At 42.5% G+C, this 16,803-nt stretch overlaps 1 protein-coding gene and 1 long non-coding RNA gene across 2 annotated transcripts in view; one reads left to right on the top strand and one right to left on the bottom strand.

Moving 5' to 3' along the window:
- LOC144585886 (uncharacterized) overlaps window positions 1-16,803 on the top strand; it is a 398,554-nt gene that overhangs the window by 315,776 nt on the left and 65,975 nt on the right. The gene's annotated exons all lie outside the window — the stretch shown is intronic.
- On the bottom strand, window positions 3,186-8,147 carry LOC144585887 (uncharacterized). Its single transcript, XR_013540485.1, has 2 exons — window positions 7,363-8,147; window positions 3,186-3,460 (listed from the first exon to the last, which is right to left on the bottom strand). It is a non-coding gene; the product is annotated as an uncharacterized LOC144585887 (long non-coding RNA).

Genomic DNA, 16,803 nt, shown 5'->3' on the forward strand with positions numbered 1-16,803 from the left:
GGACTTAACTATGTAGAAAGGTTAGCTGAAAAGTATTAGATGACACTGGAAGGGATGCCAGATCATCCAACATATGATGGAAGAGAACTTGGAAAGAATGTGGTCGGAAGGCCAGATGGGCGGGGTATAAATCAAATAAATAAAATAAAATAAATATGTGATCAAGAAAAGAGAAGATAATCAAAAGAAAAGAGTAGAAGTGCATGGCCACCTGGAAAATAAGACTTGTGTGAGACACAGAAGAGTGTTGTTTTGAAACAGGATTGCTTTACATGTCCTGCTTTACATAAGAGAATCTTCTCCTTGAAGGGCTGCCTAGTCTAAGTCCAGTTTAAAGATGAAGAACCATCAGAAAGGAGAGCTAGGGCATTGACCATGGCCATCCACGGTTTGCACCTGGACAGCAGCAAACCAAGCCGGCACCCAGGTCACCTGGTCACAATGTCCATCACTGCAGTGAGACGCACTGTATTTTAATGGCAATGTATTTTGCATCTGAATAAACGCGCGCACACACACGCACACACACACACACACACACACACACACACACACACACACACACACACACACACACACACACACACACACACACACATATTGTATATGCCTTCCCTCTTTCTTTTCTTGACAGGGACTGGATTCGATAATCCATAGGGTCCCTTCCAGCACTCTAGTTCTAAGATGATGATTTTCAGTGAGTTATATTCTCCTTTTAGGAAATCTGCCGTCAACCTCATTGGATACTAGTCAAACCGACTGGAAAAGCTGTGGGTTTTTTGTTTGTTTGTTTGTTTGAAATCACTCCCCCAGCCAGTATGGCTTCTTGAAAACATAGCTTTTCCAACTTCTGAAGCATTTGAATTGTAGTTGATTGAAACATATAAGAAGCCCTTGCTGATAAATGGGTTAAGGCTTTAGAGTGGTCTTCCTGGACAGGAGTCCATCTTGCCTTACCTACTATGAATGATTTTTCACTCCTGCATGAAAACATTTTATTTTCTTTGGCAGACTTTTGGCTGCTAAGTTGCAATCTCTCTACACACATTAATTGCTTCCATTTTTAATTTTTAAAATGTTGGTGCTTCCTATTGCTTCTTCATTATTTATTACATTTGTTATGCCAAACAATTTACCTTAAACAAAAGACTGAGACATGAAGGCTTTTCTATTGAAGTTCATTTTATTTACATGAGAACAAAACAAACAGAACACCACTGCAGTTGGTGGGAAGAAAAACCAATTTCACCTTAATTGTGGGTGATTAGGATTTCTTCAAAGAACAAAGGAATTGGTACAGTCTTATAGCTGTCCCCTCAGGGCGAGAGGGGTGGGCCTTTGAGGTCATTAAGTTAGTTAGCAACAATTCATTGGATTAGTGAAAACACATTTTAGACATGCGCAGAACAATTCACTTTCCCTAAATTGGGCCTTTGTCTCAACATTCCATGCTTATCTCAGAAAAGCGTGAGACCTTGAACAGAGAAGAAAAAGCAAGGAGAAAGGGGGGGTCGAGGAGCCTGTTTTTACAAGGCTGGCTAATCTCTTCTGAATACACACACACACACACCAAACAACTTGTTTTTCTTTTTCAAGTAAGAACAATCTTTTATGAGGCAATTGCCTTAATTGAATAAGTCAAACTTTTACTTCTATCAATTATTCCCCCGTTTTTCTTTTTATAATTTCTTTTGACTTATTCACTATTATGAAAATTTCCCCCCCCCAAACCAACCTAAGGTGTCTTTCACTTGGACAGTTTTCATAGGAGCCCCAGGTACAATCGAACTTTACAGGCACCTTCCTGAGGCTTGCAGGGCGTGGTAGATCAGGTGGCTAACTTCACACAGTTTCATCATACCATGTGGTGCTGAACCCAGCCTATTCCACCACATTTAATTCTAGTCCAGCCTCCATTACTAATTACTGTAACACGGAATTCAATCCAAATTCTCTCGGGGTTTTCTCTAGGGTCATAACAAGTTTGAGCTGACAAATTTTGTACTCTACCTTGCCAAATGCACAGGAGGCAATATTATCAACACAATTAAAGATGGACTTATAGGTTAAGGTCTGCTGTTCCCTGCTTCCCTGCCTTGTCGTTATTACACAGGGGCAGGTGGATCCTGTAGCTTGTAGCACAAGGCTCAAGAAGAGCCCTAACACTATCCTTATTTTGCCATCAACCCGTGGTCTGCCAATAAACAATTGCCTGATATTTCTCCAAGACATTAGAGGGGTGGGCTTTACCTCCGCTTGTAGTGGGAATTCCATTCCTCGTCCTCTGAATCTAGACTGGGCACTGACCAGGGGCTTGCGTTCTTGCACTTCTAACACGTTTCGTGGTGCACCGAAGATGCGTAACGGAGCCATCCCTTGGGAATTGGTCTCTGCCTGCGCCGAGCTATCAGATTGAATTCTCCACGGACAGCTTGCAATTGGCGTTTTTACAGCCTACAAGCTTAAGCACATACCACCTCAAAGCCGGGTTTTCGTCAAATTTAGTTATTCTGGCACTCCAATGGTGAGGGCAAAAATGGAATACAATAAACAGTAAGGCTCAAAAGGATCCAATCCTATCAGGGGGTCTTTAAGTTTCAGATATCACCTGATACTCCGAGTAAACTGCCGGGAGGTGAAAGTATGAGAGTAGAAAGACCACTTTCTTCGGGGAATGACCTAGTCGGAGTCTGACTCTGATCCAGGGCAGATGTTGCTATCTCTGATTTTAATGAGGGGGCACTGCTTGCAATCTCGGTTATGCCAGAACTCTAGACTTGAAGCCAACTCAGTGCTAGTATACAAAGTTCCACGGCCCTTACCTCGTACCTCTTTGCGTACCATCAATTGGTTACCACAGGCCAACCCTTTGTACCCAAATAGTGGTAACCTGGGCAGGACAATGAAATCCGACAATCCTCATTACCACCGAGAACCCCACAAATCTGTAAAAACTCCGTTAAAGATTTTCCTTTCCTCCTCCCAATCAGTGGTCCCCTCGTCCTCCAACACTACTTGATCACCAATTGAATATCTTTTTAAGAAATAGAGTCCCCTAAGACTCCTGTCTATTCTCAAATGTACCTGCCAAGTTTGGATCAGATTATTAACTTTTCTTACTTCTATATACACACTAAAGAAAGGACAATATTTATGCGCTAACCGACTAATGGACATTACATATGTCATTTAAAAATAGTCTTTTAGTCCGTCCTTGGACACAGGCACAACTTTTCACCGTCCCTCAGGGTCGACTGCGCGCTTGGCTCTGGTATAGTGAGTCCAACCAGCTTCCTCAGTTTGGATGACAGTCTCTGTTGTCAACAATATCTGGAACGGACCAAGCCATCTTGGGGCGAGCGGTTCACTCTCCCATGCCTTGATATAAGCCCAATCCCCGGGGTGGAAGGAATGCACTGCTACCTCCAATAGCGTCCGTTGCACTGAAATGCCTCGCTCCCTGTTATCGGAGAAAATAGAGAATAGGGCCAGCAAATACTTTCTTATAAAGGCATCCTTGAACAAATCTAAATTAAGGCTCACTCTCTGTGTATCTCTGTGCATTAACATCCCAAATTTCCATTCTGCACAGGCTTCAAAGGGCGAGAGTCCTGTGATGCTATGCAGCTGCTAGGGGCAAACCCTTCGGTCAGGGCAACTGCGCTTGTTGCATCAACTATTAATTTGCTCTTTCAAAGTCTGGTTCATCCTTTCAGTTTTTACCCCTGTTGCTAACCATTGATTGGATTAACCCATATCTACAAATAATTTGTTCCAATAAGATTTTACAAACTGTCCCTGCCGTTGCCCGAGCCGTAGGGTATGCCTCTACCCAGCCAGTGAGCTGATCAGTTATTATCAAACACTGATTCCAAAGTCCTGACTTTGGCATATCAATAAAATCACATTGCAAATGTTCAAAGGGGTGGATGGCCAGAAGTCGTCCTCCCATTTCTGTTTTTCTCGGGTTATTCTTATTTACTCTCTGGCAAGGAATGCAGTGGGCTAAAATGGTGTTGGCGTGTGACCACACTTTTCTTCCCTGTATATTTTTGCAGAAAGGCTGAGACCAGAGCCTTAACTCCCCAGTGTCCTCCCTCATACAATGCCTTGAGGACTTCCCTGACCACCCCCTCGGGCAGCCATTGTCTTCCATCTCTCAACTTTAGCGTGCCATTCACCATTGTAGCTCCCTGCTCCTCTGTCAATTCAAGCTCCTTTGTGAATACACCAAAGGGGCAGTGATCTCTTTACTGGTAGGAATAAGGGCTGCTAAGAGGGCGGGATTCAATTCTTTTCCTGCCGCCTTTCTTGCTACCTCGTCAGCCAGCCGGTTTCCTACTACCTCCGGGGAGTTTCCCTTCTGGTGCCCTGAAATGTGGATAATAGCTACCTCGAACTGGAGGCTCAACGCTTCTAAAGTGTCCAGTACCAACTGATGGTGAGCCAGATTCTTGTAAGTAGTCCTCTTTCACTCCAAATTTTTTTTCCAAAAACGTGGACTACTCCACATGCATACTTAGAGTCTGTCCAGATATTTACAGATTTTCCTGTGCTTATTTCTAAAGCTCTTTTAGGGCATATAATTCTGCTGTCTAAGCTGACATGGACGGGGGAAGGGGTCCAGATTCAACTTCGAACCCCTTATCCTCTCTACCACTGCATATCCCGTTATTCTTTTCCCATTCATTACTCTAGAGGAACCGTCAGTGTACAAGTTCCATATTCCCTCCCTCTATTGCCTCTTCCTGTAGGTCTTCCCTAAACTTTATCTGTAGACCAGTCAGGGCAATACCATCATGTTCATTACACAGTTCCTTCCTGACAGTTTCTGATAAACCCTCAGTATTAGATCGAGTTTTTCAAGGAGAATAGCCTCGATCTGTAGCAGCCTACTGACCATCATCCACCGCCAAGGATAGTCCTATGCTGGTGTGAAAAATGCAGGACAATCACTTCCTTTGTTCCTATGTTGCATTTACTCCTGTTCTCAAATTCTTCACCTTAAAACTGAAATATATTCTCCTAACAATTTCCGGATTTAGGCTCGATGTAGTTGTTTGTTATAGGAATTAAACCATAACCCATAGTTTGCAAGGCATCCATGCCAATGATTAGATCCTCTGTGGCTTCTGGATAATTCACTCTCAATAAAAATACTACACATTTTAATCTCTTAAAACTGGTAGTGACCCCTGAATGCAAAAGTGACTTCTAAGGAATTCCCACAGAAAGTGCCTATGTAAAACAGGCAAACCATTCCTGGTGTGAAATCAAGCCTCCTTTTTCTTTTTAGCTATTAAACACGTACTTCTGCCAATCAATCCACATACTGCATCTGTCATTTTCCTGCATGTTTTTCTGTGGGATTCCATAGTCAACAATTCCCCTAGTGTCTTTTGTGTGTGTGTGCGTGATTTTCCCTTTTTTTTTTTTTAAACCCATTCCCTTAGCTTTCCAGTAGGCTTTTACAGCCCCTTTAGATGGAAAAGAATTACCCTGTTAATCACTAAAGTCTGCATGTGTTTATACAGTCCTAACCTTGGCCGGGATCTCCCTCCCTCAACACCAGGCGATTTTATTTTTTTTTAAACTCTGTGCCTACTCTTAACCCTTTATACCCCAGTAAGTTTAACAAGCCAAAAGAGCTTTTTCTCACTCCCTGTTCTCCATTCGCTCCTATTTCTCTTAGGACTCCTCCTGAGGATTCCATTTCATATACACTTTTGGATAACATTCTCTGTGTTTTTCATGAACTTTGAGAAAGTTACGTTCCTTCTTCTCTTTTTAATCCTTTTTCCTTTCAGCTAACTGTAGTGCTCAGCTTAGAGCAAACAGTTCTGCTGTCCGAGCTGGCATGCACTATTAGTTTTGTTAAGGACTCCTTTCCTGAATCTCCTTCCTCCTCTAGCTGCATCGCTTGTTGATACCCACTTATTTTTCCCTCATTTCTAGCCTTTCCTTTCCCATTTCCCCTCAAAACTCTTTACCTGATCTTGCAACAACTTTCCTTGCCTTCTTTACAATATACTCTCTCTCTTTGCCTAGCTTCACCTAAGTATTTCCTGAGCCACCTTAAAAGTGAACACAGTCAGGGCCCCTTGCCCCCCTTTCTCTTTCCCTTCTCTTCTGAGCGGGTAGGGCAGAGAAAAACTCCTCCAGTTTCTTTTCTGTAACTTGGACTTTATATCCGGGTAACACCCTGACACAAATTCCAATCTCAGAATATTTTCATTTCCTGAATCTTCTGGGTCCAGCCCAGTGTTCCTTCGCATATTGCGTTTTAGCCTTTCCAGATATTCAACTGATATTCTTTTCCTTAGGGTTGACCAAAAAGCCAATTTCATGCTAACAGTCTTAGGGACTGTTGCCTCCAACCCTTTCAACAAGAACTCTTTCATTTCTGCACTTCGCCCTCTGATATTTTCATCCTGGAAATCCCAATCTCCAGGGGTTACTTCTGGAAGGGATTCCCCGGCCGCCTGTTCTGTTCGAGCGGCAATTGCCAGAGTCTCCTATGTGACTCCGGCCAGCTGCTTACAAATGTGCAGCAGCTCTGTGGGCTTGTAAATCATAATCCCTAAAGCATCTCTGAGACTTCTCTGAGTGGATACTGGGCACTAACTCCCTGCTCTTTCATCTGCCGTGCCTTAGAACGGGTCACTGGTCCCTCGGACAGCGTCCCGTCTTTATTTTCGCCATCCCCCTCCTTTTCTTTTACTGAGGTGGAGCAGTCCAATTTACAAACTCCAATTTTGTCATTTCCTCACCTTGTAACTTAGAACCTATCAAGTCTCTATTTACTGCCAGTTTTATTTCTTCTCCAAATTTGATTAGGTACCATATCCAAAAATCTACATAAGGGACACGGGGCGGATGGGCCAAATTTTGGCCCTTTAGAACGAATATCAAATTGTGTCTAAACTCCAGAGCACACGGACCATTTCCTTCTCTGTCTGAAACTCCTGTACCTTTTTACAGACTCCCAATGCAGCAACAGCTTGCCCACCGCACTGTTGCCAGGAATTCCTAACTCATTACCACCCCCACAAGGGCCTGGAGTCGGGGCGTCCCCCTCGGAATTCCTACCTCGGTCCCCTCTGGACCTTCTGGACCCCCGCGGGCCCTTTTTGGAAGTCTGTATTCCCATCCCACGGGAGACAAAGACATAAGGATAGGGAGGTTGCGTAGAGAGTAAGGGGTCTCTCTGACGCAGACACAAGGAGGGTACAGACAACAGTCGCACACCTTGGCCCAGGGTCCCGGACTACTTCAACGGCCACCTCTGGGAACCGCAAGGTCACTCACTCTTCATTCACACAACAACAACCAACCCTTTCAGAGTTTCCCACTACGACTTACCAGGTCCGTTGATCTGCTGGCTCGTTGATTCGTTGGCCGGCCGGCTTAAAAAAACTCTCGCGTTCGTGCCTCTTTCCGAGTTCTTGATGCCAAGCAGCCAAAGCGTCGGCAAGGAAGCGGCTGCCTTAAAAGAAGGCAGGGGCGCCTTCCGATTCACTTCACCACCGCCTGTTCTGCCTGACCTCAACTGGATCAAAATCCAGCCCCAATCGGGGCGTTTAGGGATCCCGGACGAGCCCCCAAATTGTTATGCCAAACAATTTACCTTAAACAAAAGACTGAGACACGAAGGCTTTTCTATTGAAGTTCATTTTATTTACATGAGAACAAAACAAACAGAACACCACTGCAGTTGGTGGGAAGAAAAACCAATTTCACCTTAATTGTGGGTGATTAGGATTTATTCAAAGAACAAAGGAATTGGTACAGTCTTATAGCTGTCCCCTCAGGGCGAGAGGGGTGGGCCTTTGAGGTCATTAAGTTAGTTAGCAACAATTCATTGGATTAGTGAAAACACATTTTAGACATGCGCAGAACAATTCACTTTCCCTAAATTGGGCCTTTGTCTCAACATTCCATGCTTATCTCAGAAAAGCGTGAGACCTTGAACAGAGAAGAAAAAGCAAGGAGAAAGGGGGGGTCGAGGAGCCTGTTTTTACAAGGCTGGCTAATCTCTTCTGAATACACACACACACACACCAAACAACTTGTTTTTCTTTTTCAAGTAAGAACAATCTTTTATGAGGCAATTGCCTTAATTGAATAAGTCAAACTTTTACTTCTATCACATTGCTAACATGTCTGTAATAACAAGGTGGGAGCAAAAAAATATTTTAAATAAATATGCAGAAGTTACCACCATATAATAGTTCCTGGAGGTACGAACAAGCTGCAGGGGATTTATATAATGAGACTTGGGTTGTGCAGTGACCACAGTTATTCTATTATTACTTTGGCACTGTGGATATTGTGCTAGACAGTTATTTTGTTCTATATTCTCCATTGTTTGATTTCTTCAGTCTGAAATCTATTATTAACACTGAAATTGAATATACTTCCAATTAAGCAGTTAATTTAAAAAATGCATCCAACCATTTCTGCCATTATTCTGAAATTCTGAAAGTATATCTGCTTTTCAAGTTAACTGCCCATCAGTTAGAACATGTTGAAATTCAAGCTAGGTTATAGTTTGTGAACAACCTGAACTTACTCTCCGGTTTCTTATAAATCCATTCTTATAAGCCCAGAAACTCATCCTCTTCCTCTCCCCCCCTCCATCGACATCATGCTATCCTTTCTTATTTTCTTATTTGGTGGTGAAGCCTGTTCGCCGAACAGTTATCTGCAAGATGGCCGATCCCTCATCTATAGGCTCTGCTCAGGGAGGGATCTCTCAGAGAGTGCAGTCTCTTGGAGAGTGGGCTGTTTTTCCAGGCGAAAGAGTGGACTAGGTAGGAGAAAGGCAACAGAAGGTAGCTGGCAGATGGGAAATACAGCAGGAAGTCAACTGCAGACAATCAGCAAGTGAGCCAGGCAACCGGGGGAAGGGAGAGCCACCTGCCAAACTAATTGATGCGAACGGCACCTGCTGGAATGCTGCACAATTATTTACACTCATTCTGGGCTCAGAGTCAAGGGAGGTGCTTCATTCTTTCCTCGTCGAGTTCCACGTGCTCGTCAAAACCCATGCAATGTTTTTGCGGTAGGAAAAGAAGAAAATGAAATGCACACAAAAAGTGCCTGCAGGTTAAGGCCTTTAATTCGGTAGCTCTGCTTTATCGTCCTCTCATTAAGCAGCAAATCTAATTGAATGGAGTGCCTTCAACATTGGTGCTTAAGGAGAAGATGGTTGTACATCTCAAAAAGGAACTAGAGAGTATTTCCTTGGTTTTCCTTTCCTTTCTTTGGTTGCTCAACCTTCTAATCGTCTTAGAACTTGCAGAGCTGGAAGAGACCCTGTGAACCATCAAGTTCAGCCTCTCACACGAAGGCACAAAGCCAGAGACCTAAAATAAAATACAGTAATACACAACTTTATATATTAGGACCCAGGTCACACATTCCTTTTTGGCAACCATTTGTCATCATTTAAGTTACAGTGTTGAGCATTATTAGATGGTTGCATTGGAGGCCACAAAGGAAAGTAAAGGAAACCAAGGAAATAATCTAGTTTCAGCCTCTGGGCTCAGAATGGTCAGACATTTTGAGTCCCTGTTGAATCAGAGTCTACAGGCTCCACCTCCAACAAGTTGTGTCCCAATTGGTTTGTTCATCATCAGCTGACATCAGTTCTATAAGGCTCATGATTGGAGGAAGCTAAGCCTCATGACTGAAGGAAGCCTGTTTACAGAGGCAAGCTATGTGCCCTTTTCTCTCCTCAGCAATCTCAGCTTACTTCCGTGTATAAGATGCACCTCAATTTTTAGTGTAATGGTTTTAGGGGAAAGTAGCATCTTATACATTGTAAAATACAGTACTGTATGTGACTCTTCAGATGTTTCTGAACAATGATGAATCAGAAGGGCTACTTGTGACAGTTAACAGCACTCAAAGAAACAATGGGGGAACCTAGGAAGCTGCCTTATGCAGAAAGGCTATTTAAACATGTATTTCAGTAGATAAACAGTGACAGTGTATGGGTTTGTGTGATATGCTGTCAAGTTCCATTTCACTTATAGCAACCCTAATATGGCTTACAAAGCAAATTAAATATTTAAGGAGTAGTGAGTTAACTCAGTGAAGGCACAGTTACACTATAAAAATGAATTGGGGGATCATGGTTTTAAAAGTTGGTTTAAAGTCACATGGTTTTTAGGTCAGTGTGCACATCCTCTTGGGAAAACTTACAGAGAGAGGGGGGGTGGAGAAAGAGGGAACACAATTTACACCAACATGGGTGTTCAGGTATGCTAAAATGATTCAAAACAAATTGATTCCACAAGCAATTTAAAATAATCAACTCTCTTGCAGCCAAGTAAAATACTTCCCTTTCCAACCAAATAATATGCTTTCTAGACAACATCATCATCATCATCATCATCATCAATCTATAAAGCACTCTGCACCTAGAAAACCCTGAAAAGGGTTGCCATAAGTCAGAAATGACTTCATGGCACATAATTATTACCAGTTCCATGCAGCCCCTGTACATTTCCATGGCTAAGTAGGGATTTGAATCCAGATCTCCTAGTCCATCACTCTATCGACTATATCACCACTGGGTACCTTACAAAGCATAAAGCACAGCTTTTATGTAGAGTAAGTGTCATTCTTGCAAGTCCGACCATCTGCCTTTACAGATCTTTGAGGGTCCACTGGCAAAATAAAGTACCATTTTTCTTTTCACTTGCTGCCAATGCTTTTCCAAAAGCCAGCCAATGCTCCACGAAGCCTCCTGGGAGCTTTTTTTTTTACAGCAGAAGTACCTTTTATAGAATTTTGTGGGATTGTTTTGTTTTGTTTCTTGTTTGTGTTTGCCACTAGAAAAATTCAGCAGCAGAGCAGCACCAATGTACATTCAATGTACAAATGGGTTGGAGGATGGAAAGGCAGTGATTTCACCCCCCCCCCCCCCCGTTGACTCCTTGAGGTTGCCCTCTCTGATGTACATCAACCTCAGTGTTAATTCTCTGGACAGGATATGCAGAGCAATAGATTCAAACTAGTGCTTGTAATGTTATTTTTCATAAGGAACCTGTTGCATTGTCCATTATTTCTTGGCAAATAATTTGCCATTTTCATTGCTGTTGCACCAATCAAGCAAGGCATATTTTTTTCTGTATGCATTTTCTGTGTTATTGATATGTTGCAGAGTCATTGCCAGAAGATTAGAAGCAAAGAGGGAAATTTTCTTTGGTTCAAGTCTAATATTAAACCTTGGGCTTTGCAGAAACATACAAAGAGAAAACAAAAGAATATTTCCCCTGCCATGTAGCATTGCTGAAAGAATGACATAAAACCTGAAAAAAATCCTGCAAAATACATCTAAAACTGCATTAAAATGTCCTTCAAAAGTAATTATAAGATAGTATTTGCTAAACCTATTTCAATCTTGTTAAAGAAATATTGTAACTACTTACTAGATTATTTTTACTATAACTTGTAATGATTGGTTACATTCCTCATTGTCCCCAAAGTAACTGGTTATTGCTAATTATGTAGCTACTTTTAAGTTCCAGGTTCTTATTAAAACCCATTTTTCTCCCCCAAGAAATTAGACTTCTACTCTCAGCCTGGCCCTTTGTCTATTGAATTAGAAAATGGCCTGTTTATTTCACTAGGACTTGCCCTTTGGTAAGGCTGCTTTGAGTTGCAGAATTATAGACCAGTTGCTGCTTTTCCACACCCACAGCCCCTTGTATCCACAGAGAGATCTTTTGGAGGAAGCCATAAATCTAAGACATTAGAGTGACTGCATCTGCTCCCCAACAATGCTGCTACGGTATCTTAAAACGCAGTGTGATCTCTCCCATTACATGTGTGCCACCCACTGTGAGTAAATAGTGACCAAAGGAAGCAAGCAGCGTAGCATATGGCCATACCATTGCCCTCAAGGATCGGATGGCTGTGTACGCTGCCCTAAAGGCATACCTTACATGCTCAACAGCTGTTGGGCATATGCACAAAAGAAGCTGCCCTGCAACTATTTTTAGTAAGTGGCTGTGAGCTGCCTGAATAAAAATCTAAGCAAAACATTTGGCTCTGTGAAAATGGTGTCACTTCTGAGTTCCAAGTGGAGCAGGCGGGGCCCTCGCCCACCGGTCAAAACAAATGTTCGCTCTTTTTGACAGCTTTCTGCACTCAGGCATAAGGTTGGTCCCAACAGTCAGCTATCTGCAGATCAGGAGTTAGTATCTTTTGGCTGGCCTTGGTAGCCAGCCCAAGGCAGTGCTTGCCAAAAATCCTACCCTTCTCCTAATGGGAAGCATTTTTGGTCTTGGTTAAGAAGGGCTCAGAGAGAGAATGAGGACCACCACATATGGCTGTAGGTATGCCACTCCAGTCTTTCAGCAGGAGTCAGGTCATTATTGCACTACCTTCACTGACACTCAGAACCGTGACTCACTTCACTGGGAGATGAACTTTTCCAACTGAAACAAAGCAAAGTAATGCTGCCACTGATTGCATGCTTCATGTATGAAAAAGCCAAGATAATTAAAAAAAAACCAGGCCTAGCTGGATATGCATCTGGCTGCACACTTTAAAAAGAAAGGGTCACCCCTGTAGCTATGATAAATACAGTTGTGCCCTGCTTAACAATTACCCTGCAGTACGATGAATCCGCTTCACGACGATGTTTTTGCAATCGCAATTGCTTTGCGAAGATCGGTTCCTTGCTTCGGGAACTGATTCTTCACATTACGACGATCAAGACAGCTGATTGCCGGGTTTTCAAAATGGCCACCGGGTGGTCCAAATAGCTCCCTGCTGTGCTTAGGGACGGATTCCTCACTATACAGGCACCGAAAACGGCCACCATATGGAGGATCTTCGCTGGACTGTGAGTTTTTAGCCCATTGGAACTCATTAACCGGGTTTTAATGCGTTTCAATGGTTTTTTAAATTCCGCTTTACGATGTTTTCGCTCTACAGCGATTTTGCTTGAACGAATTAATATCGTTAAGTGAGGCAGCACTGTAATACCATTTAAATACAACACTGGATGAGATAAAGTGACTTCCAGATTGCTCTTACCCTCTTCTGTAAACTTTACATCTGTCATCCTGATTACAGTTTACTAGTAAGAACAAGGGTTGGATGGGTTTTGTCTGGTGGGACAAAGTGGCTTTTTGAATGACAGATACCCTGCCAGGAATATCGGTAGGAAAAATAACTAGTGACACTGAAGGCTATTAGCATCTCCTTTCAGTAGCTCTTCCCCAGACTATTCAAAGCACTGTTTGCCTTGTATATTAAGACTGCATAAGGAGTGGAGGGGGTAATTAGAAATAGTGATTAATCCATCATCCAGGAGGCAGCCTTCAATTTCTTCCACTACATAAATTCAATTTGATCCTTAATGGGGTTATTAAACATGGACATCCTAGCAGAGCTGATCAATACCGTAACTCCCATGCTGCTGAGAAACGTGTATGAAACAGTCAGAGGAAAGAGCTACTTTGGGGAAGCCATATGGTTTCCTAGAGATGCTGTTTTTCCACGGCAAGCAGTTACTACAATGTGCTTGTTTCTCCTTATGTCCTGTGAAGGTTTGAAAGCTCAAATAGTTCAATAGGTTCAAGGTAATGGTGGACTAGATGCTTGCAGGAAGAAGGGGTGGGGAATAGAAAAATGTAATAGTACCAAAAGAGAAGTGGAGCATCTTCACTGTAAGGGAGAGGTCAGAAATTTCCTGAAGGCTGCAGTTCCTGGCATGGAGTGGGCAAAAGAAAGACAGATGTGACTAAAAGGCTAATTTGCATATTTAATTCTTCAAAATTGTAAAGACACCCCCGTGGATTTTTATAGATTATAGTATGGGGTTAACTTTTCAGAAAACGTATTTTTTAAAAACTTAAACAGCAACTCCACCGTGCTCCCCAGTGGCTAAAAAAGTTAAAAAATAAAAGCCGAGGGTGTATGGGGGTATCCTTCAAAACATGGTAAAATTGTCCACCACTCTTTATGGAATACATGGGGCCTTTATGAGTATATATGCATACACACAGAGAAACAGAATATTTTTAAAGTTTGGAGTTGGGTACTGGGGGAGGGACTGTGGTGATAGGGGCCTGCAAAAATGCCCATGAGAGTATGCATGTGGCCTGCAGCCTGCATTTTGCCAACTCCTGCTGTAACAGAATTAATGCAGTGTGGTCAATTACAATTGAAGTAGTATACCGTGAAAATTGGCCTTGACAAAGTGAGTACAGTGGTACCTCACTAAACGACCACCCCGCTAAATGACAAATCCGCATGACGATGACTTTTTGTGATCGCTATAGCGATTCGCAAAACAGTCATTCCTATGGGGGATTTTCGCTGGACGTTGATTAGGTATGTGCTTCGCAAACTATTTGTTCGCAAGACGACAATTTTTTCGGCTCCGCAAAATGGCTGCCCTGTGTTTTCCGGACCTATGCTTCGCAGTGCAGCCATTCTTACAGCTGATCGGTGCTCGCAAAATGGCTTCCCTATGGGCCATCTTCACTGGATGACGAGGTATTTTCCCCATTGGAACGCATTAAACCAGGTTTCAATGCATTCCAATGGGGAAAGGATTTCGTATGACGACGATTTCTCTAAACAGCGATTTTTCCAGGACAGATTATTGTCATCATGCGGGGCACCACTGTATGCCTATGCAAAGGGACTAGAACTCTCAGAATACAGGGTTCCGGGAGTTAGAGTCCAAAAGAACCGATCTTCTGTCTCTGTAATTAACACTCTATACTCTCAGCTTGCCCAGGATCTGATCAAAGTGCTGGGGTAACACCAAAGGATCAAACTGTATTTCCTTCTTATGCTAGTGTTGACTTGGTTTCCAAAAACTTAATACCACTGTGAGGAGGGGTGCAATATGAATGCATCCAGAGCCCTTCACATCCCATACCACCAAGGTAAGGTAGGTAGCTGGGTATGAGGAGACTCTGTATTATTTCTGTTGTCCTCCCTTAATGCAGGGAAACAGGTTTAGAATGATGGGCAATTCAGTGTGAACATATTTGACAGAGATTTTGCAACAGATGCATCCACAGGGCCATAGGTAACTCCCCCACCCACCACCCACCCCCAAATGGTTTGTTGAAAAATAGCATATAGAGTGCAGATAGATTGGACAGCCAGGCATTTCATGCCCCCACTTAAAAAAAAAATCAGGAAACTGAGGCAGTTTTTGCCAGAGATGGTTTCCTTATTGGGAAGGAATGGCATGGCTTTATGGTGCCCTTTCAATTTGTTTATGAAAAGGGTAATTCCTTTTGTGTTCTGCTTAAACTGGTGTGCCTTGAGAGCTTTCTCTCTCTTTTTTTTAAAAAAATGATTTACAGGAATGAGTGACTAAACTGAAAGATTTCCCTTCCTGATGGATTTGGAGCCTGAAAAGTATCCCACATGCTTCACTGTTTCGGTTGTGGCTTGTTACACCCCTTGCCATTTCAAAAGGGAACTCAGCCTCTTGCTGTTGGTGGCCAATCCAAAGGGGAATTAAATCAGCAATTGTTTTCTTGGCATTCAGACCTTGTCTTTCTGCCAGTGTTTGTTTATTTGCTCTTCTCCCCTGCAAATCCCAACATGGCTCCTCTGTGATAACTTGCTTATTATTTCATTTTGCCCTTTGATTTTGCTCCCCTCCCATCTCCCACAAGCCATTATGGATTCAATGTGTTTGTCGTGGTATTGTGCCTTATCAAGTATGAGCTCTTTTCATAATTGATCTAATCCAATTCCATACCAGTTGCTCCCTATCTCTCACACCACACAGCAGTTTAGCTGAAGAGAAGGCACACTATGAAGAACGGACGACTGCTTAGCTGATGACATGTGATGTATAGGATTTCATAGCAGATTTCTCACAGAGATGGCTTTGAACTGACTAGCTCATAGATAGAGAAAGCATATTTCTCATCCTTCATCTTTTTATTCTTAATTCTTTTTTAAAAAAAAATCTATCCTTCTTGACAGCACAAGAAAAATCCCCATCTCCCTGCTTATATTTTCAGAGCTTCTTTTAGTAAATGCTAATCTCCGAAACTAAAAATCATCAGGTCCCACTCTCACTTTTAATAGGATAGTAAACTAAGAGGATACACAAGGATTATTCTAATCCTGCCCAGTAGTTCTCTCTGAAAACCGTAGTATATTTAGGTACCTATTATATAGGGTCTTCTCCATCCTCTCCAGAAAAGAAGTGTTTATCTTGATTTAACAAGCAATTATAGGACAGTAAAATACTGAATTGCCAAGTCCCAGCAAAACAGGATTAGCTAATTGATTGAGAACAAAAATATTAGGACGGATCACAAGCACTCTCAGGCAAGTTCATCCTCTCTTTTCTACTGCTTAAAGCAAACAATTTGTTTACAGTGTTCATAATTTATTTGATAGGCATGCTCCCCTTTAAGGCTTTCCCCCTTTTCTTGGGTAACTGGTTGTTAAAGTGATTAAGAATTTTCAAACCAAAATTCTTTACTGTCACAACGTACATACTCTTCAAGACCCATTTTTATTGGGGTGAGGAAAGAAAGGAAATTTAAGGGATCACATTAAAAGAATCAATGTTATCATATACAATACACAATTCATATATTTTACTGTCCTATAATTGCTTGTTAAATCAAGGAAAGTTCTTCTTTTCTGGAGAGGATGGAGAAGACTCTATATCAGCGGTCCCCAACTTTTTTGGGACAGTGGCCCGTCGGGGGGGGTGCAGGCTACGTGCGCAGACCAGTTGGGGGGGCGGGCGCACCCCTGTGCTCACGGGTGGGCATGTCACACTCGCGG

This window comes from Pogona vitticeps, chromosome 1 (assembly GCF_051106095.1).
Source record: "Pogona vitticeps strain Pit_001003342236 chromosome 1, PviZW2.1, whole genome shotgun sequence".
Taxonomy (NCBI): domain Eukaryota; kingdom Metazoa; phylum Chordata; class Lepidosauria; order Squamata; family Agamidae; genus Pogona; species Pogona vitticeps.